The sequence below is a fragment of the Anarrhichthys ocellatus genome, unplaced genomic scaffold (genome assembly GCF_004355925.1).
Source record: "Anarrhichthys ocellatus isolate YVR2014 unplaced genomic scaffold, GSC_Weel_1.0 scaffold29, whole genome shotgun sequence".
NCBI lineage: Eukaryota > Metazoa > Chordata > Actinopteri > Perciformes > Anarhichadidae > Anarrhichthys > Anarrhichthys ocellatus.
In genome coordinates, this window is record NW_022280059.1 from 5,353,654 (window position 1) to 5,375,027 (window position 21,374).

Sequence of the window (21,374 nt, forward strand, 5' to 3'; positions counted from 1 at the left end):
GGGGGGGGGGGGGGGGGGGGGGGGGGGGGGGGGGGGGGGGGCAGGGACACTCAGGGAGGAGAGACAAGCTGAAGGAGCCCCTTGAGAAACAGCCGGGGCCAACAACCACAACAACACCTTAACAAGGGCTCCAGTCATCCAGTGGATTCGAGCTGGAAGGAAAGGAAGACGCGGAACCACTGCTAGATGCCAACAGGAATCAAGAGACGTCAGAGGGAGAAAAGGGACGCTAAAGCTGAAGGAAACCTACAAGGGTGACTGGACAGATGATGGACTCAGGGTTGGTGACAGGGATAAAGAGGGTGAGGGGAGGATGAAAATAAAGCAGACCATATTGGTGTGTTAATAGCTAAACAAAAAAAGCAGTTGCGTTTGTCACAGAAAAAAGCTGGAATAAATTCGGAGGTAAACTGTGTTAAGGCAGCGTAAAAAGGGATGATGTGAAGAAATAGGAACAGACAGGTGAGACGAGAGCAGCACGAAAGGGCGTTGTGTGTCACAACACATTACTGCATATACCATGTTAGGTATCTGTGAAAAAAACAACTCGAAAACAACTCGAAAAGACATAAATAGAAAGAACAGCCAGAAAAAGTTCAACGTGCCATCAGGGAGATGGCATAACGAAGATTACAACAAAATACAGCGAAACAGCATCAGAGAGTCACATTTTTAGAGTTAGATGAGGATCAGCAAAACGTCTCTGCAACAAAAAACCATTAACGATTGTATTATTGGTTATCACCTATAGGATTTCAGCAAAAGCTCTACTGAGCTGAAAGAACTTCAATGCGAGGGAAAAAGAAAAGGCGAGGAGGAGGAGTGGGTGGTTTTCCAGAACAGCAGACAAAGAGAAAGACAATTACAGAGGCTCTAAAAAGCTATTCAGTGCATTTTGCTGGGAACTGTTCCTCCTCTCTCTCTCTCTCTCTCTCTCTCTCTCTCTCTCTCTCTCTCTCTCTGAGTCACTGTGCACTCCTCTGTCCGGATCCCCAGCCTAATCCTTCACTTTACCTCCATCTCCGATGATTTCACAGTTGTCACTGAACGCTGAATTTCCTCTTTCTTCCCACAGGTTTTGACTGGGGGACATGCCAAGAAGGCGTCCAGATAGTAAACTGGCTAGAAGGGGGGAAACGTGTCTCTCAAACTGGCAAAACTTTTCTTCCCGGTTGTTGGCATTCTCCACAACAGCACGTTAAAACATTCGGCTGATGGCCTTCACACACCGGGGGCGTTTTTTTTTCATCAAAATGTTTTTTCGAACTGTTGTTTTTGTTATGAATACTTTTACACAGAATGCAAATATTGCGCAGCGAGAAGTACATTTTTGGAACTTTTCACCCCCCCTGAACAAAGGCATCACACATGCACATATAAAGGCCTTAACAGTGTCTTTTAGCAGGTTAAAACATCCAGACCGGAGTCGTTGCCTTTAGAGAACCAGAAGACTAAGAGAAACATTTGCTTCAGTTAACATTAGAACCATCAACATTTCACTAACAAGACAAAAGAGCCTCTATGAAGCCAGAGATCCAAGCCAAGGGACTACTCAGAAACACACACACACACACACACACACACACACACACACACACACACACACACACACACACACAGTCCGAAGGGCATGATGACATCCCCACCTGTCCCCAACCGATCAACTCATGTCCACACATTGTGTTGGAAGTCTGTGGCTGGATGCAAAGGGACTGAGCTGGAGCAGACTCCCTGTCTAATTACAGTTAGAGAGGTCACTGTCCATCCTGCAGCTAATGTGGATTTACTGACACTAAATCCTGCCTTAACAAGCCATGGAATCCATCTGACAGAAAGATGAAAAAAAAGAAACAACATTCAGCTGTGCAGCATACTTAAGAAGACAAGAGACGGTAGCTAATGGTTTGAAATCCCCTCTGTCACGTCCACAATTGTGCCCATTGATTCCCTCCTACAGCTGCAACACCATTTTGCTTTCTACACTTTAGATCTCTTGAGCTTTATGCCATGAAGCTATGCCGCTGGTATGCGACTACTGTGGGCAGTGGAGTGAATAAGGACTGAAACGGGGTCAGAATCAATACGCTGGGGCAGTGTTCTTGGCACAGACAGTGCCATGTGTTGCCCTGCTGGTTACCACTACACACGGAGGAGTGAGGTGTGGTAACAGTAAACAGCCTGGACACAGGAATGCACAGGGCAGTAAAATGCTATACAACGCCATTCATCACAGCACAGAGAGCTCAGCAGGGGCACAAATATCAGCATTTCCCCCACACGCCCTGTTCCCCAAACAGATTTCAGCATACTTTCAGTCTCCCACTGACTATAATTCTCCCCCGTGTGCCTTACTGTCTATAACTGACTGCCCGACATTCTTGCGGTCTGTCGCTGATGTGCTTGTCAGTGAAGCTTTTGTTATTAATAGCTCTGTGAGTAAACCATTTGAGGTTTAGCGTAATGCCGCATAGGCCGTGGCGGTGGATGCCAGAGGGGTCACCTCTGGGACAAAACCTCGGAAAATGCCCCTCGAGAGGAGGGGCACAGCAGCTGAGGATTGACAGTCTATTTCATAAGAATGGGAAACAGAAAATGTTTTCAGGAAGGGCTGGAGGAGGACAACTTCACATTGAATGACACTACAATAAATTGCATCGCATTGATAGGCGATGATGGTAATATATGAGTCACCATTTGTAGGGACTAACCTGGCATATTCAATAAAAAGTAAGTGTCTGTGACCAATGAGAGGAGGCGCGGTCCATATACACCGCTATGGATCATTTAGTCCACCATCAACAGAGTAGAGCGGCGGAGCTAAAGCATGTGTGACATTCAGGAGTTGGAGGTGTCTTTGTGTGTTTTTTGTACCTTGAGTGTACAGGCTCCCCCCAAAGCCTTTGGTGATAAATCCAAACATTTCTGTCAAACTTAAACACAACATAAATCTTTCCTCCGAGCCTGTCAGCAACAAACAGCCTCCGGGACCGATGTGTAAAGGCAAAAAGCAAAGAGTGACAACCAGCAATCTATTCTCTGCTCGGTGTGTCCCCCCCCTCACGACGAACACAATCACTGTTTACCTCACTTTTAGGTTTTAAACTTCCAGTCCCCACTTTTTCCTGTTTCCTAGAAGTCAGCATGAGATGCGATCCAGACGCTCTTTTATATGTAGCCCCCATGCACTGTGCTTTTTCTATTCTTCCAGGGATTCCCAAGGATATTGGATAGGCAAATGACTTAACAAAGAGCTGGAATTAGAACAGCGTGGAACAAGGTGCTTGGAGCAAAAAAAAAAAAAAAAAAAGGAAACAATGGGCGATAAGGAAGACTGCACAGGGAAGATAATTAATGAATAACTGCGTCAAATGATACAAGCTGCAACAGTGGGACCTCTTGTCCTACTTCTGCTGCGTATTACGCACACACAAAGGCGAACGCACACAAATAAGGGGGATGAGGAAGAATTAAGAAGCAGTTCCAGAAGGAATTTAATAGTGATTTACCAACAGACTTCCCCATAAAAATGTCGAAAGGAAATAAAGTATGAAACAGCCTGGGTCGTTGAGAAACACAACGAAAACAGAGAAAAGCTGGCAGACAGGGACATTCATACAATAATGCTGGTGAAGCCACTCAACAAAATGCTGTTCAAATAGTGGTAAGACCCAGAACTTTAAGTGATTGTGGGGGTCGGTTCAGGGATTTTGTCTTACAAAGGGGGTTTTTGGAGTTCACTTTTATATGTTAGTCAGCTTATCAGGGCCACAACGGAGACAGACATGCCCCAAAAAAAGTGCACAGAGCCAACTATTTATATGGAAATCCTGACACCGTGTTTGAATTAATGATGCAGGTCAGACCAGGAACAATTTTATATATACTGGGGAGATAATGAAACCAGTTTCCAGAGGTGCGTATTTACTGTAAGATGTGATTTGTAAATGAACATTCAAATATATTCAGTCCATGGATCTCACGGTAAATTATGAGAGGTATTTTTTCCAAAGTTGCCGAAGTGCCTTATTTCTGTGGTAGGTAATTGAGAGCAGTGATGTGAATAGAGTGTCGGATATGGTGAAGGCCTGACTCTCCCCTTGGCGTCAATGTCTCTCCGAGGCCCAGGAAAGAACCATTGTTCCATCAAGGGACACAAAAAAGGGATTAATTTGAATTTGGTTTACAATGCCTTTCAACTTAATCCATCTGGCCTGTGCCCCCAAGTTGCCGGCTACTCCCTCCATTCCCCATTCACTCTGCCAGTGCTCTTTGTCTACAGTAGGGTAAATGTCAAATCTACCACCGCTTGGACAGACAGACACAGCCCAGAGAGATACGGAGACAGAAAGAAAATAACCCAACATTTCGGGAAAAAAGCTGTTTTCTCATTCTTAAAGTTGATTTGATTTTGTAATCAGTTTAAGTTTCATTCCCAATTTGTGCGACATGTATATTCAATGAAATAGTGAAAATCTCTCTCTGAATGCAGAGGAATTATGCACAGCACTGTTGTAATTTGGCTCAAACAGATGGAGATCTGGCATTTAGATTTTTTAAATAACAGGCTGTGTGAAAATAAAAAAAAGTCACGTCCTTCCTTCCTGTGCAGTTACTAAGTGGCCCGAAATATCTGGCACCCCTGCTGAGAATGTTAAGATGAGTCTCCCCATACATCCATCATGTCTGTTTCCTCCCCTTCCCCCAGAAATCCAGATCCTACCACACTACTATAAAGGGTTGCTGAGGGACATTTCAGTTTGTTTGTTGCTTTGCTTTAATTATTTCTTAAAAAATTTAGTTTCTGCCATTTAAACTATCTCCCTCTTTGACATTTTCCAAATGCTCTGGCATTAAAAATGTAAAACATGGCAGTGGAAGAATTGTGCCTCTAGAAGACAGAACTACAATGACGTCATTTCCTAACCTGCTGCACACATTGTGGTGGTTTGAAGAGAAGCATCCAGAACGTTTTATATATCCCTGGTATGCAGTATTCAGGAAGCAACGACCCAAAATCATAACATCTAATTTTACTGCAGAGTGGTTTGGAGAATAGAGTGAGAGGGTGACTGTGAGGCTGCAAAGGGAGATGCATCTACAGGGAAACGTTAACGGCACAAAATTAAAGACGTTTGAAAAGAAAAAAAACAAAACTCATTACCATTACTGGCTACAATAATAGCACTGCCTCTCCTTCACTCTCTCCCTTTACCCCGTAGCTGCTGCCAGAGGGACGGTCAGACCACTGAGCTCACAACTCCCACAACGCAGATCAACTCAGGACAAAATCCGAACAGTTGCAGCAGACATCTGCATGGCGGTGTGATGTGGAGAAATGACTGAAAGATACAGATTGGGCTTTTTTGAAGTCTCTTGGCTGCTACCTAGTTAACAAGCCTTTCAATTAGCAGGAATGGCAATCTGCAGCAACAAATATCACTAAACGCAGAAAAAGGTTTCATTTGGAGCTTAATTAATGCAATTCATCTTGCTCCCGAGAGAGCTAAGTAAAACACAGATAATGTATACAAGGAACAACGGAAAGCGAACACAGATTTTAATTAGAGATGTTTTATCAAACACCTCCACCGTCTCAGCTGATGTCCTTCTGGCGCCGTTTAAATACTCCCCTGCATAAATCAGGAAGCTCGCTTCAGACTAGATTATGCATAGAAGTCAGTATAACTGTCCACAGATTCTAAAACATGGTACCAATTTTCTCCTTTTTTCTTCACTCCAATAACAGTTCTTCTTACTTTGTCCTTATTGCAGCAAAGGGATATATCTTTTTTAAAAGTTGGCTATAAGACAGACCAAGCTATGAAATAACAATTTACAAGTCCGCTCTGATATATTATTCATATATAGTTGTTTGCTCCGCACAGAGATGTTCAAAGGGTATGGAATTTATGATGCCATATGATCTCTGCATACTTTTCAGATTGATCCTAAAGGTATCGTCATGTTGACCGTCAAAACATTTCAAATGTAAGCAAAGCATCTTTAAAATACATCCAAAACCCCTGTAGCTGTACGGCTGTTCCTTGAGGAAGACATATGATGATAACTGAAAAGAAAAGAGGAAAAAAAAGTTGGATAACCAAATTTAATTAGGATAAATACAATAGCACAAGGCAAACTGTGATGCCTAAGGGGGGCACTGTACTACTCCAATTACAGATTTGTTTTTTGTAGGTCAAATCTCAGTAGTATGGCAAGGATTTAACTAATATTCAATTACACAGTGGCTTAGTTCTAATATAAGCCAGTAGATTTAGCTGTCAGTCAAAGTTTGACTGCATGCAGCATTTAAACTAGAATAAATGGACACAGTGTTGTGGCCATGACAGATGTGTTTAACCTACAAAGATCCTGCATCCTGCTTGCACTTCCTGGTACACAAGCACGCTGTCAACATTGTTTACGAGAGGTCTTTTTCACATGCCGAAAAAAAAGTCAGTTTTCTGGCCAGTGTCAAAAGTCAGATGCATGTTGCATAAACTGCACTGTGATTTCTATAATGCTGCAATTCTTCATTACCATGTTCAAAAGTGTATACTTTGGCCAGAAGAAACAAAACATTGTGAGGCTTAGAATCGGAGAAATGCAGCGTGCAGAGCCCCCCACACAGTGAAGAGGTGTATTGAGGTGGACAGCTCACACCACCCGCCTCCCATATAACATTAGTCCTGGCTGTGTGTTGCACATTCCAGCCCCCCTGAGAGTGTCAGGGAAGTGGGGCCCCTCCACAGCGGATCCATCTATAGAGTGCTAATCCACCGCTGGGCCATGCAAAACAGGGGACGACCAAACATAAATAAATAAGAATGAGTCAGATCTCCGTCTACTTTTCCCATTTCAATCAAGTGCTTGGATGGAAACCAGACGGCACGGTCACCTTCAGGGGTCAGTCCAGGCTCAATTAGAAAGCCCCTCACTGAAAAAAAGCAAGTGATTATTTTTAAGCTCTTAAAGTGTCTCTCCCTGCTGGCTGAGAAGTGGGGATCAGGAAGATAAAAAAAATGTGGCGCTTTTGCCCACAAATCCGCCTTTCTCCCCACACAGGCTGTCAAAATGTACAAAGTTCATAAACAGAGACAGACAGGATTAAAAGGTGCAAGGAGGGAGGTCAAAGACGAGGGAAAGGGAGATTGAGGACCCCCAACTCTGTCTGACAGATACCAGTCGACAGCAAGCACCAAGCTAAGGCTGAACACTGAGACCACACTGCTGCAGAAAAAAAAAAAACAGTGAGGACTGCGGGACAAGTAATGTCTGGAAACAAAACCCTAATCCATTTATTAAAATAAAGGGTGGAATACATGGAGGGGTTCGTGGTCTCTATACCCAGGAAGCATTATCATGTAAATGGTAGTTACTGTACAGTAAAAACCCTACTTTTACTAATGATAGCGGCTAGGCATCTGAGAGGGTGGGCTGTATTCTAAACATAAGTGCTCTTCAGGGACACTATCCCTGCTTTTTGTCTGCTACATCAAAGAGATGCAGCTGAAGAGCTTCCATTTCCATTGCTGAACACGATGTACTTTGTCTATGAAACTTCCCTATCGCTTTCTCTCTGACAGTATCCGTGTGCATGCATGACAGGTGCACAGGTATACGTGAAAACGAATGATCCCCTAACTGGCTATGTCATGTTTCCTATTATTTCACAGACTAAGTCCTCATCAGCACGCACTGGCTTCCATAAATAACTGAGGAGTTTTGTAAAGCGGTGTTCTATTTGTGAACTATGGTATTTCATTAAAACCCTGCTTGATAGCACAGTTAATTTAATTACCTTGATGACATCCAGCTAGTTTTATGCTCTACAGCTGTACCTCTATCTACTTTCACTCATCACCCAAAGTGTAATTCCACCCTGGACTAAATTTCATTATCCAATCCCTATAATTTGCGCAAATATGGTGATGACACTTCTTTGGATCGGGAACAAAGGAATAATATTAGTAAGCAAAGGACAGCTGGGGGCAATGGTAGTTCAGCGATGCAGCAATCATGGTGGTTGAAAATACAGCCCAAGAACATTTCCAAGTTAACTGCTGTTTACTATCCATGTCTCACTGTATACCTGACCCAAGGGTCATACTGTGGCGATGGTGAGAGCCTCTTTTCTTGGTCGAGTCCGGAGACATTCTAATCCGTCAGCCATTTACAGTCCGATGCTGTCAGCAAGACGGAGTGATGCTGAAGCTCCCTGATGAATACAGGCATGTAGAGGGTGTAAATCGGTTTCATCTGGAGCCTTTCCATACACCCAAAGTGCACATAGAAGTACGCACATATGCACACTTCCACATATCCACACCCGCGCACATCACCGCTGAAGGATTTTCCCTTGAGTCTCATCCGTCTCACTTTGTTCCACAAACTCACTCATGATCATTTGGAGAAAAGGGAAAACCTTCGCGAGCATCTGTTTAACTTAGTTCTACAGGAGTGCATCCGAACAGCCTTTTAACTTGACATCAAAGCTGACCGATGAATGTAGTCCATACAGTACTTAGCAACTATGAGCACTCAGTACACTTCAACTGGAGATATGGGACTAAGAGGAACCATGATTACTGCATGGAAAAGCCTGACAATAAGGAACTACATTGTGCACCTTGTGACCAGGTTCCCAGAATAGCCTGGATGTAATATTCCATGATTTTCCATGATTAGAATGAATCATTTGTGCCTGTATAATCTTAAAAACTGTATTCTATCCTGTGACAAACAAGTGTCATTCTGCAACATCCATGCTTGCTGAGGAAAAAATCTTCCAGCTTCAAATTACCTTCTTATATGAACAGAATTGGAAAACACTGATACATTGATGTTACACATGTGAAAAATGGCTTGACACTCCTCGACCTGTCCAGGAAATTCATCAAATCGACATTCCCTGTCTCTTCAAAGATATTCTGAAAACCCCATAACCAATGGGAAACCTGTCAAGATTAAATATTTTCCTATTACTTCACCGAATTCCTCAGAAAACCCAGATAGTCATGGTAATACAGGGGCGTATTTAATGTAGTCTACCATCTCCATCCAGCAAACCTTTTGTCTACAGGCCGAATAGATGCTCATTCTCCATCTGTGGCTGAGAGGATTAACAGACCGGCGAAGGGAGAGTCTTATCTCACCTTGCAGAGATAAATCAGGCAGGGATACGGCACTGCTCTGGAGAGCAACAGAGAGAGAGAGAGAGACAGAGGCATTTGAACAGAGAAGCCACACACAGTCAGCCCGCCAGACTGTTTGTTTAAAACCTGCTTTAAGGGTTTATGCTCTGCTCGGCCTGCCCTTAGGAATGAGTGGCCAGTGGCCGCGGGCTTCAGGGTTGTTTGGAATGGGCAAAATGGTCACCTTGATCTCTTCTCCTGTGACAGTTTCCAGACAACATGAGACAAAAAAGCTGTCTGCCGACAACTTGGCCTAGTTCTCCTCTACAACTGACCAGACCCTGATTTTTCACCTCTCTTGGGAATATCCTGGCACCCTCTCATGTATGCTTGTTTTGTGGTATAATAGAGCCAGAAGACACGCTTGTTTTAACAATTTGGAAAACAAAAACCTGACCTGTGAACCTTAGGTATCAAATTCACCAAACATGAGAAGAAATACTGAATTTACATGCTCTCCAAAGTTACAGTCACTTGTTACGGTCCGAACTGTGACAGGCTGTAATACTTGTGTGCACCGACCTCAGAAAAAAGATCTATATCACAAAAAAAAGAGCAACTTCTGACATTTCCCTTGCGCCCAACAGTACCACATACCAATGTGAATGTTATAGGACTCCTTGCAGCTTTATGGTCAAGATGAATAACAGTTGATGTTCAAAATGAATATATTTATAGTATAGAGGACAGCTATAATAACATCTGTGTGTCTGGAGGACAAAGCTGACTTTATGTGGCTTTGCCTAAGGGGAAATACGAGGAATCTTGTGCGGGATGAAAGGAAACCATATTTTCTGATACAATTCAAGCTTGAGAGTTCTGCAAGAGAAATTACTTTTGTGGCAAAGTGAATCTAAAAAAAGAGTCAAGTAGTGTGTGATCCAAAGTCATTGCAAAGGATTTGTTCTTGCAGCGTTGCTTTGCCACGGCCATTGCTGAGACTTATCATTACTGCCATCCTTCGGAAAAATAACTTCTTAGGAAGGACAGACACTGAACATATGCCTCAAGTACAGGACGAGACACTACTTAATGTGTCTCAGTGGCAGGTTTTACAAGGTGTTACACACAATTTCAATAAAAAGGTGTGTGTGTGTGTGTGTGAGAGAACCACCTAAAGCAATTAGAAATATTGATCTGTATAATGGTCTCAACAATCAATCACAAAGAGCTTCAGTCTAAATGAATAACTGATGAGATGCACATTTAAGGGAGAATAAGCCAACAGGAATCTTGGTGGAGTCAATGTGCATAAATGATGAAATACGTGTGCCTGATGGGCTGAAGGTAAGTGTAATTATGGTCCTGAAGGGATATTCAATGTCATTATGGAACTACTTTAACAACTGATTAGATCAGGAATATGCTCACATTACTGGGATTCATAGTGGAGGCTATAGCTGATAATGAAGACAGGTAGGGAATGATATATATATATATATATATAGAAAAAAAAGGTGGAAAGTGGATACAGATGGTGCTGGCGAAGAGAGTCCATTCATCTCAAAACGCTGTCATTAATTTTTGCATATAAAAAAAAAAAGTTCCCCGCCACAAAGAGGGCATCCTAGTCAAGGTGACCTCTGGGGCTTGAAACATCAATAGATCAGGTGCAGGCCAACTGTTCTATTGAAGGTGGGAAGCTGAAAGGAACCATAGCAACTTCAAAGGAACCATTGGCGAGACCAAGAGAAAAAAGACAGCACTTATAACAGTTGACATCAATCAATAACGGTTTGGGGGAAATGGATTCCCATTCTGTTGACCAAAAGCAGCGCTGGAGGGGAGAATAAAGATTGTGAGCCTCCACCAGAGCGCGATGGCCATGAAGAGTTTAAGAGCATGAATTACATTTAACAGCAACTCGCATTGTGAACAAACACTGCAGTGCCAAGGGATGAAAGCCAGCTGTCAGGCCGCTGTGGCAACTGAGTGCTTCACCGCTGAGGACAGTGTCTGTTTGCCAACAGCAAATAACCGCCTCTGGCCCATTTAGTACCATCTCTTTTTATATTCTGCAAACAAAAGCAGTCTGCCACTGAGATGACACGAGCTCTTCTCAGTGGCTACCACTACACTGCCCGATCAAACACAGAGCTGTATGTGGAACGAGCCCAAAGCCAACACAGTAAAAAACTGAACTAACCTGAGTACATGAACACTGCATACTGCCAGGCCAACACAGAGGAATTTGAAGTCCCTTCTGTTTTGGCTCATTTGTTATCCCGGCATCTGCTTTGCATGGAAAAGTGTTCATTGGTCATGCAATCAAGTTCAAGAGGAAAGCAAACTTAACACACGAATACCAGCTTGAAAGCGATACAACTCTTGATGCAATATGCCAGACTTGAAGTCATAACAGAAATATCAACATTAGTCTTTAACAGTTCAACAGAAGTCCAAAGTCACGTAAAAAGGCAGGAAAGTAGGCAACAGACCTGGGTCATAACAGGGATCACCCTGCTAGGTTTTCACACATTAACGCAACAAAATGAAGCCCTAACATAGAGGAGGAAAAATCTTCTGGTAGAACAGACTGCTATGAAATGGCCCAATACCACGGGGCTGCCAGTGAACAGAAAAAAAGAACAAAGAAAAAAAAAGGTAAGAGAGTTGAGACTGACTTTAGAGAGATATCTCAGCTGGCAAGTGCTCAAACAACCCCCAACTGCAGGCACATGTAGCTATAAACACACACACACACGCTCACAAACAAATATCACACAAACACACACATCACACTCTCTGGGACACGCACACATACATTCTGTGGCAGCGTGGTTATAGAGAGTTGCCAGCTGTCGGAGATCTTTGAGGGACCAGAACACCACCTGTCCCCTTATCTTCCCCTCAAGAGCCAAGAGAGAGTCTCCGTCCAACTGGAGCCACCTCCATCTACTCTCTCATCCCGTGCTTAATGGCAGCTTGTCCGCTATTTTCTCCTCAACAATTTATCCCCGTCTTTGTTGTTCCTTCGCATCTCTCCTGCGCGTCTGATCTCAAAGCACTACATTCTGTGCAGTAATGTTGAAGCACATGTAGGATTTTTTCGACGAGAGAGCAATCTCGATGGTGTACCTGGAGTCCTGGTGGTGATGAGGCCTGATGTTTGAGGTTTAGATTCAGGTTAGGTGGACATTTTCGCCAGATGTTTTGCTCCTGTTGTTGCCAGATAGGAATCTGGCCATCAGGTCAATGACAGTGTGTGTGTGATGGGGTGCAAGGCCAACATTTTTCTGTCTCTGTGTTTACATTTTCTCACTCTTTCACCTCTGTGCCATTGTTTTGCTTTTGGCTTCACTGAGCGTTTGGGTGCAGATAGATTGATGGAAGCCAGGCCAGAGCAAGGGCCAACTCCAACCATAGCTTAACCCAGTTTTGCTGCGTTCCGTGTAAACACCCGCCAATGTGATACTCTCACAGAACCGTGAGAGTAAGCACAAATGACAGCAAAATCAGTCCTTGGCTCTGGGGTTAAAACAGAGTTACCAGGCTCTGCTACAATTCATTTACTGATTTAGAGTACAGTGTTAATGAAAGCTTTTCTCGTAGCAGTTAAAACAGATGAGGATTCTCACAATCTGTGCTGGCAGCTAGAGCGACGCTCGTCAAATAAAAGCAGCATGTGCAGTAGTTTCCAGGTAACCAGCTGTAGTGAGAATGTGTGTATGATGGCAGTGCTAATGGGCCAGAGTTCCTCTAGGAAACACACGCTCAAACGCGTGCACACACACACACACAGACCTGCCTGATCATACTGTACACACAGCACAGGAGCACTTTAGGCTGGGGAAACACGGTGGAAGAAATGAGTGATGGCCCAACCAGCTGTCTAAAAAGGATGGTCTGAGTCGTGGAGGCCAGGCTGATGTTTTTCAGACAACCTGAGCAGCACTATAACAGATGGAGGTCGCCACTGCGTTGCACAGCTAAAATTAACCCAGCAGCTTAACATGAATTAAGCTGGGCCCCTGGACAGGGAGCTTGCATCCCACAGGATCGAGGCGGGTGCTGGGCAGGGAGTACCAGACCAGCAGGGTCCAGACCACAGCTGAGGGAAGGTTTTACGATATCAGCAGGGTCCCCTCTGTCCCAGAGCAGTCACTCCAACTCCTCTGAGGTTGAAAGTGAATTTACATGGCAGTGGTGAACCTTGGGTAATGTGATTAAATCCTGGCAACACACTGAGCGATGATTAACTTATTCTCTCCCCTCTCTGTGCCCTTCCATGCGGCTTCTTGCATCTCTGTCGGGCAATCAATAAGCTATTATAGCTCCAAACAGTGGGGTAAATTAACTTATGGCTCCACCTGCAGAGTCGGCACTCTCCACTAATCCCATTGGCAGGGAAAAACGAGACTGGACGCAAAGGCCAGGCCCCGAGATCATCTGCACCATGAGTATCGGCATGATGCTCACATAGAAAGCAAAACCGGTTCCAAGGACCAAACATGGCCCTAGCAGTTACATTGGTGAGCAGGGGAGTTTTGCAGTGTCGCTTATGAGTGAGCACTGCACTACAAGTACAAGAAAGGGATTGTGTGAAACATTGTGGATACTGGTTAAATGCGTGTTGAAAACTGGTATAGGTGAGTGTGATATCCGACGCTATTTTTAGGGAAGTGAATAACTCTGGGAAAAGGACAAGATACATCCCGCCCGGTCACTGAAGGGCTTTCTATCCCAGGGAGCCAATTGGCTAAATGGAGCTGAGGCACCACTGACAGATTAGAATCTGATACGAGTGCAAGGCGGAGAAGGGGGGGAGAGAGAGAGAGAGAGAGAGAGAGAGAGAGAGAGAGAGAGAGAGAGAGAGAGAGAGAGAGAGAGATCTGGAAGGGAGAAAAGAAATGTCACCCCCGAGCCTCACAGCAGCACTATGGGTCATACAATACCGGGCCTCACTGAGTCAGATGTCAGCTATTTCAAACTCACCCACAGCAACAGACTACCGTTTGAATTTTGAATGGATCCTCTCCACTTCTCTCCTTTTACACATGACGTCCCCCTGTCTGTCTTTTATCCAAAACCCTTTGCAGTATATGGTTACACGGTGATCCTTTTGTGTCCTTGCCACACCCTGTTCAGAAAGGTCACGCAGGCACAAAGAAGAGGTGAGGGTGTATCTGTTCTATTCATCACTTAGTCAGGCTGCCCTTCTCCTGATGCTCCTAATTAGACTATTGTATATGTTTACATACACTCCATTGACGACAATGATGTAGTTAAGCCTGGGGTGCGTAAACAACATTCTCTAAGTTAATAAGAAACTAAATCTTTTTTTCAGATATGAGCTGCTTTCTCTGCTCATCCTTTTCTTTTCATGCCCTTTGTCATTAGTGCATCATTACGGTGGTAATGGAGTCAATCCCTTCATTTGTAACGTGAGACCTCGTATGCGGAATATCTGGGGCTTAGAAAATGAACTGCTGGTATTACAGAGAGGTCAGGAAAACTGAACACTTGCAGAAGAACTACACCGTGATAATGAGCTCATGATAATGACTCTCGCTCATACCAGGCCCTATTTGAGGACACGCTCTTGTATCTGTGACACGGCAAGGAGAGACTCATTCTCTCCCAATTGTTGCTTTAGTGATCAGATTATCTACCACAGCAACCAAGGACAATTAGACGACAATTGAATACCATCATGTCTCGCCTGTTTGCGTTTGTCATCGAGTGATGTTGCTATCCACAGCAAGTAGACTGCATTACATTTGTAGTCAGATAGCACAGGGCAGATTATTATCAGTGTTTGGCTCTGCTGCTTACCTCACCAGCTCTTCCTTCCTGTCTTACTCCAGGGTCAGCAACATGCTACACCTCTGATAACATTTCAGATGCCAACCCCCCCTTTCCCATCCCTCCTCCTTCGCATAGGCCTTGGCAATAAAGCCCGTCTTGCTTCAATATTTTTCTCTTCACAGGAGACAGATTGAGGGAAAGCAACACAGTGGGGAAGAGGGAGAAATAGAAACAGAAAGGAGAAGAAAACATGAGATAGCATGTTGCAGAGGAAAGATATCAGATAAAGGCTGCGATAGCACAAGGGTGTCACAGACTGTCTTCCTATGGCTATACTGTTAAGCAACTAAAACTCTCTAAAGCCTCTCAACACCTCCACAAACCCAACAAATCTACAAATGATGTTTCATGTCAGGGATAAAACACATAATGACACGAACCATGCCAAAGTTAATTGTCAATGAATATCCAGAACCTAGTATGCGATTGTTACTGTGCCAACATACAGATGTTTACAGTGTGCCATAAACTGCTTTGTTTCACTTTAGCGAAAGCAACTGAAACTCAGTGTTTTGGAGCGAGCTTGTCAAGTACGTGCCTGACATTTCACTGCTCTTGTTTTGTACCATTGCTGTGCTTTATTTCACAGCTAGATGTGTGCACTCTGCTGAGAGTTAGAGCATAGCTGAAAAACTATCAATAGGTGGCCAATTGGTGGTCTGTCTCCTGGGAGTAAACAGTGAAGACCAGGAAGGAAAAGAAAAAAAACAGGCCATCACAAGTTCCACGCAGGCTCACCATAAGTGGACTGAGTCTGTCCTTTGAGCACATTTTTTTTTCAAACTTTGCCAAAAATATGTGCCCCTTGTGCACATTTGTTCTAACTTTGCCAGAATGCTGTCTGAAAATCCCTGAAGTTCCAGTCTCCAAACCCCTTAATCCTCCCTAACTCCATCGTCTCGGATCGAGGAGCATGATAGAAGGTTTAAAGTGAGGGCTTAACCCAGGTTTAATAACCAGAGCATGTCCGCAGAGCAGAACACCTCGTCATATGACCAGACACCAGAATGCAAGCGCACACGTACACACGCACAAACTTCACAAACTTCACAAACACATAAACGCACAGCCTCTCGGGCCACAGGAGAGGCTCAGACCAAGAGGAGATTACACCTCACAACAAGAGTAATACCCAAGTCTGCGCAGAAGAACTGGAGATTAGCGTCAGCAGCATACATTCATCTGGTTCTCACAAGCACCGACACACAGCTTACCACCAAGAGCATTTATCACATAAGGAGCAAAACCAGAGACACACCTCAGACAAATATGGAAACATGTTAATAAAAGATCCACATGAAAAAAACTAAACACACTTACTGCACACTCAAACATGCTCACGCACAAACACAGATGGTTTTTAAGAGGGGAGGAAGTGAAGGTACTCAGGTGCTATCAGGGGTAGTGAAAGTACAGGACCGCTGGACTCAAGAGCTTGCATACTGTATCTTATCTGCCCTAGACTAGCACTTCATCGTATTAATATCATACTTCACTATCCTGGGAGCCTGCACCCGTCCTATCCATGATCCTGTTCTGAGCTATAGCCAGAAGCAAGGATTACATAGAGATGAATAAGCAGTCACTGTGGCGACCAGAAAAAAAAAAGAAAAAAAAAGCTCTGACGCACACGAGTTTAGGGAAGTGTCCAGACACCCAGGCAGAAAGCTGCGCAGTAGTTCTGCTTTTTTCAAAGATATCCCAAGATATCTGGGCAATGTCAATGTGTGTAAATATACCGGATTGCAAAAAGGAGAGGGCTTTAAGTGGACTCCATAAGTCAGCATTCCCTTCCTCGTTAACGGAGACACGCCATTTACTACATGAATGCTCACCGAGAGGAAATCCGAAAAGGCAAGAACAAAGAGGGTGTCAGTGTGAAACAGCTGTGTTTAGTATATCCAATGAAATACACTCTTTATCTTTGTAAAGAGAGAGATCAAACAGGGAAATATCACTTCCACTGAAGGGACTAACACAAGCTACGCTTTCTGAATAAATATTTTAGATTGCGTTTAAAACCTCGTTCTCCAATGCTCTATGTTTATCACTTTGTGGTGCAATTTCCTCCTAAATTCCACCCGTGACAATCTGATAATGAAGATAATAACATTCGGAGTGGGGGTCACCGGGAATCACATGGGAATCAGATTATCTCTCGCTCTGTTAATTTTGGATTCTCCTTGTCTGAAAATCTCAAACCGTGCACAGTGTCGTCTTCATCCTGTGTCTTCTGTAGGAAGACAAGAGACAGAAGGAGGGATGACAGGGGCTCTGGTGTACTTTTGGAGGCCATGCCTCTCTTGTCTCCCCTGGCCCAGTGGGCTGTCAGAGACGGGTGGAGCATGGAGTGATTGATGGGAGTTTGGGCAGGCTCCTTTACCCACGTCTGTACAGCTGCCCCTTTAGCTCATGTACAGACTCCTTCACACAGCACTCTGCTAGACATTGTTCACCAGAGTGTAGACACACTGACAGATTGATGGAATCAAACACACACACACACACACACACACAACTCACGCACTCCCCAAACGCAGCAGGTCTTGCCTCACGCAATCTTGTTCTTCATTCTGATATAAACCAATCCATTCATACTACTTTCTCTCACTCTGCGGGATGTGTGTTCTGTTTCGGCTTGCTGCCAGTGTTTGCTGTAAAACAACACAAAGCAGCTAAAACTCTGTCAAAAAGCTCCTCTGCTTCCCTGCTCTGGCTCTTATCCGCTGCTACACTGCACTCTTTTGAGCCCTTGGCCTCGCATCTCGCCAGCACTATTAGTGTTGGTCGGGGAGGGCTACACGTGGGCAAGGTTGTGCTTATGTGTTTGTGCATACCGTGCTAAAAAAATCCCCAAGTCAGTGTGACATTTGACACATTTTTACATGACTGAAAGAGACACAAGCATCTTCTTTCTCTTCACTGCGGGCTGCTGTCACTGCAATATGTCAGCCAATATCTGCCAGGACGTGTCTAACACACTTGAACATGGTCCAAGTGTTAAGGCCCGTATTCTAGTCACCGAGTGCTGCGTGCCATCAGAGGCACCACACATTTTTTTTTGTAATGCCACCTTTTGTTTTGTATCGCAGACATTTTTCACTGAAAATGGCATTTAGGTATCGACCAAACACAGCAAATAGATGCTGCAGGTTTAATTGCATTGATTTATGCAAACACCCGGAAGTGCTAAATATGCTAGGTTCAACAGACCACACGCAACATGCATGATAAAAATAGCTCTCTGCATATATGGATTGATGGACGACTAATTGAAATGCATGTGTGGAAAATGTCTTCCCTGCAGCACTAACAGCATTGGACTTAAATAGCCGTGAACAACAGAACACAAGCAGCAACTATTCGGAGGAAGATACACGAAAAAATAAACCATACGAGGATTTTTTCTGAAGCCAACATGCAAAACTTTTTACACTGGTATGAAACAGTTTTATAGCAAGGCATAGTTCAGCTTTGACACACACACACACGCACCCACCCACCCACCCACCACTGGGCTTCGAGATTGTGGAAGGGGTCTGCATTCCAACATAAAACAGATTGGAGTGGAGGCCAAGGAGAGTCTGTGGTGTGGAGCCCACGCCTCAGCTGCCTGTTGACTCATGAAGCAGACCCTGGCTGTGCCGTTTGCACCAATTTGCTCTGAACCTCCCTGAGACAAATAACTGCCACGGAGCTGTAACACACTCTGCCTTCAGTCTCCTGGCAGCTTGCCAGCACACTCACTGCTGCTTCTGCTGGGGTTAGCAGTCCTGATTTGTTCTCCTTCTGCTCATGCTCTCTCTCCTTCTCCTTCGCCGTTTCTTTGTCTCTAGCTCGCTCGCTTTTTCTCATAGTCTCTTTTTATTATTGGATATTGCCGAGCAGAATGAGGAGGTGAAAAGGAGTCAAAAGTACCCAAAATGACAAAAACAGAGGGAGAGACGAGAGCAAGTCCATGAATTAAAAAAAAATAGACACAGAGCTGATGCACCATACTGCCACTCTTGTAATAAGTTAATGAAAGGCAAAGACCACAACAAATAAATAATTACTGTGGCACCAGGTGGTGAAAGAAGCACTTTCAGTCATGGGGCTTGTCATGGGGCTTGCTCAGATCAGCGGGTGGTGGCCATGCTGCTTTTAGACTGTTGCATGCCAGCCAAATATCCTCCGCTCTGCAGATGACCCCAAATCTGTCAGGATGAACCCTGCCGCCTTCAACACATCCGGAGCCCCGACCTCCCCCACTAATCGGAGGGTCAGGGAAGCCAGCTGGCTGCACATGGTGACGGAGATTTCACATGAGCATCAAGATCAATGAGATTCGGAGATAAACTTGGCTGGCTGGAGTTGTATGCAATGGGCCAAATTCAAGTAAACACCCCTTTCGCTACTGTTGTTAGTGGCTGTAAAAAGTAAACTCTGCCTGTGTAGAGGAGTCTGTGTGTGGAGTCAAGGCCCACAGCCAAACATGTGCGGTCAGCACTGTGCAGTCAGCCAGGCCACTAGACAGCAGGCCCTGAGGTTATCGCCTGCTCAAGTGGAGCACTGGGCCGTCCATTACCTCACTTTACCATCTCCGCATCCAGGAAAGGGGAAACAAGCTATTCAGAGAGCTTTTCAGGGGCCTCCTCCACAATGCTGGGTAAAGGAGATGACAGTGACAAGTCACCGTTTACAGTATTCTGCACACATATTGTATTGTGCCAGGGATTACAAAATAAGAGTGAGTGCATTGTCCATTACATTCTCTCACAGATTTGGGTTTTTTGGGGAAAACATGAATGGTATTTAAAGATGCACAGGTTATGGAAAGATAATCCAAATGTTTCAAATACGTTTTAACAATTTCAATGTGGCCTTTCTGTTTCTTTAGTTCTTTATCAACTGGAAGTCGTTGAGCAGAAAGGAAGTTCATTATTTGATGTCACACAATAGAAAAATAATCCTATTTCAAGCCTGTTTGAATACAATTAAACAGGATTCATAGTAAATGTATTAGCCCAGGCTTTGGGTAAAGAGGCTGAGATAGAGAGATTGTGGGCTGTACTGTACATGTGGTTAATGATAAACCAAACAAACTGGGTTAGCTCTCATAGCCTGGCAAAACAGGACTTGTTGAAACTTGGATTATGTTAACAATTGCTGTTGAGTAAGGGAAACTGTAAAAGCCAGGCTCTTAGGATAACATCTACAAAAAGTTGTGTTTTTAGCTTTCAAAGTGAAAACGTTAGAGGCGGAGGACTCGGCAAAGTAAACACAATTAAAACCACGACTTCCTTCTTTGGAGTTTCATTGGAAATTAAAAGCAAGGTTGTTCCCTCAACTTACACCGAGTCTGAGTAAAAAAGAAAAAAATGTCTACAATGTTCAACTCACAACAGTAAAGGTATGACAATCATCCTTAATGACAACAAAGCATCCGAAAGGCTCTAAAACATTCTAATATGTCCTTCATGAACCAGATGTATGTCTCGTAGTTTCTTAACTCTGGAGTTTAAATGAAGCCTTGTAAAGACAACTCCTGTGTTTCTGGCCTTTCTTCTTTGGCAGGGTTCTATCCTGGTTGCTCCGACAATATAATTATATAGTTAGGCATGAGCTGCAGAGACAGGAGTGAGAGACACCAACTAAGCGAGAAGGACAGAGAGGGCTGGAGCACAGTGGCTTGTCATTATGGGTCTGTTTGAACCTTATAATGGGCAGCCCAAACTTGAGACCGAGCCAATGGTACTCTGTGCTCTGGTCCTCACGAGTTCTGCCAAGTGTCTCGTTTTTCGACTTGAGAAACCCACCTTTGAAATAAACACTGTATATCATGTACTGCTAGGCGGGAATACCTTTAGCATCATGACCTGTGGACAGTTATGTATTTTTCTTATATTCCTATTTCATATTCATAATTAATTTGCCTCTAAGGTAGTTTGGATAATTACATTTCAAATGTGCCAAATGGTAATTGGTATTTTCAGAAGTTTGGCTGGCATTAGATATTGGAGGACATATGAGGACACCTGGAAGGAGACTTCTACTCTCAATCCAACAGCTGAGCTCATGGAATACATCATAAAAAAATCCATATTATTATTGGGAAACCTGTAACGGTCTCACTGAACATTTCACTTTGCCAACATTGAGGATGGAAAAAAATCGGAAAAAAGGCATTAAGAGAAGAGCAGTTTGTGGCCTCTGGACCTTCAATAAAAAAAATACACAGCAAGTAGCTCTACTCTATCTGAAGAACACCTCATACCCAAGACCATTACCCCCAAACAGCCAGGAGCCCATGCCCAGCCCAGCAACCCCCCAAATACTCCATATTCACACACACACACACACACACACACACACACACACACACACACACAC

General features: G+C 44.0%; 1 protein-coding gene across 9 annotated transcripts in view; it reads right to left on the bottom strand.

Moving 5' to 3' along the window:
- The window catches only part of robo1 (roundabout, axon guidance receptor, homolog 1 (Drosophila)), a 229,307-nt gene that overhangs the window by 102,880 nt on the left and 105,053 nt on the right, over positions 1-21,374 (bottom strand). The window lies entirely within an intron of this gene.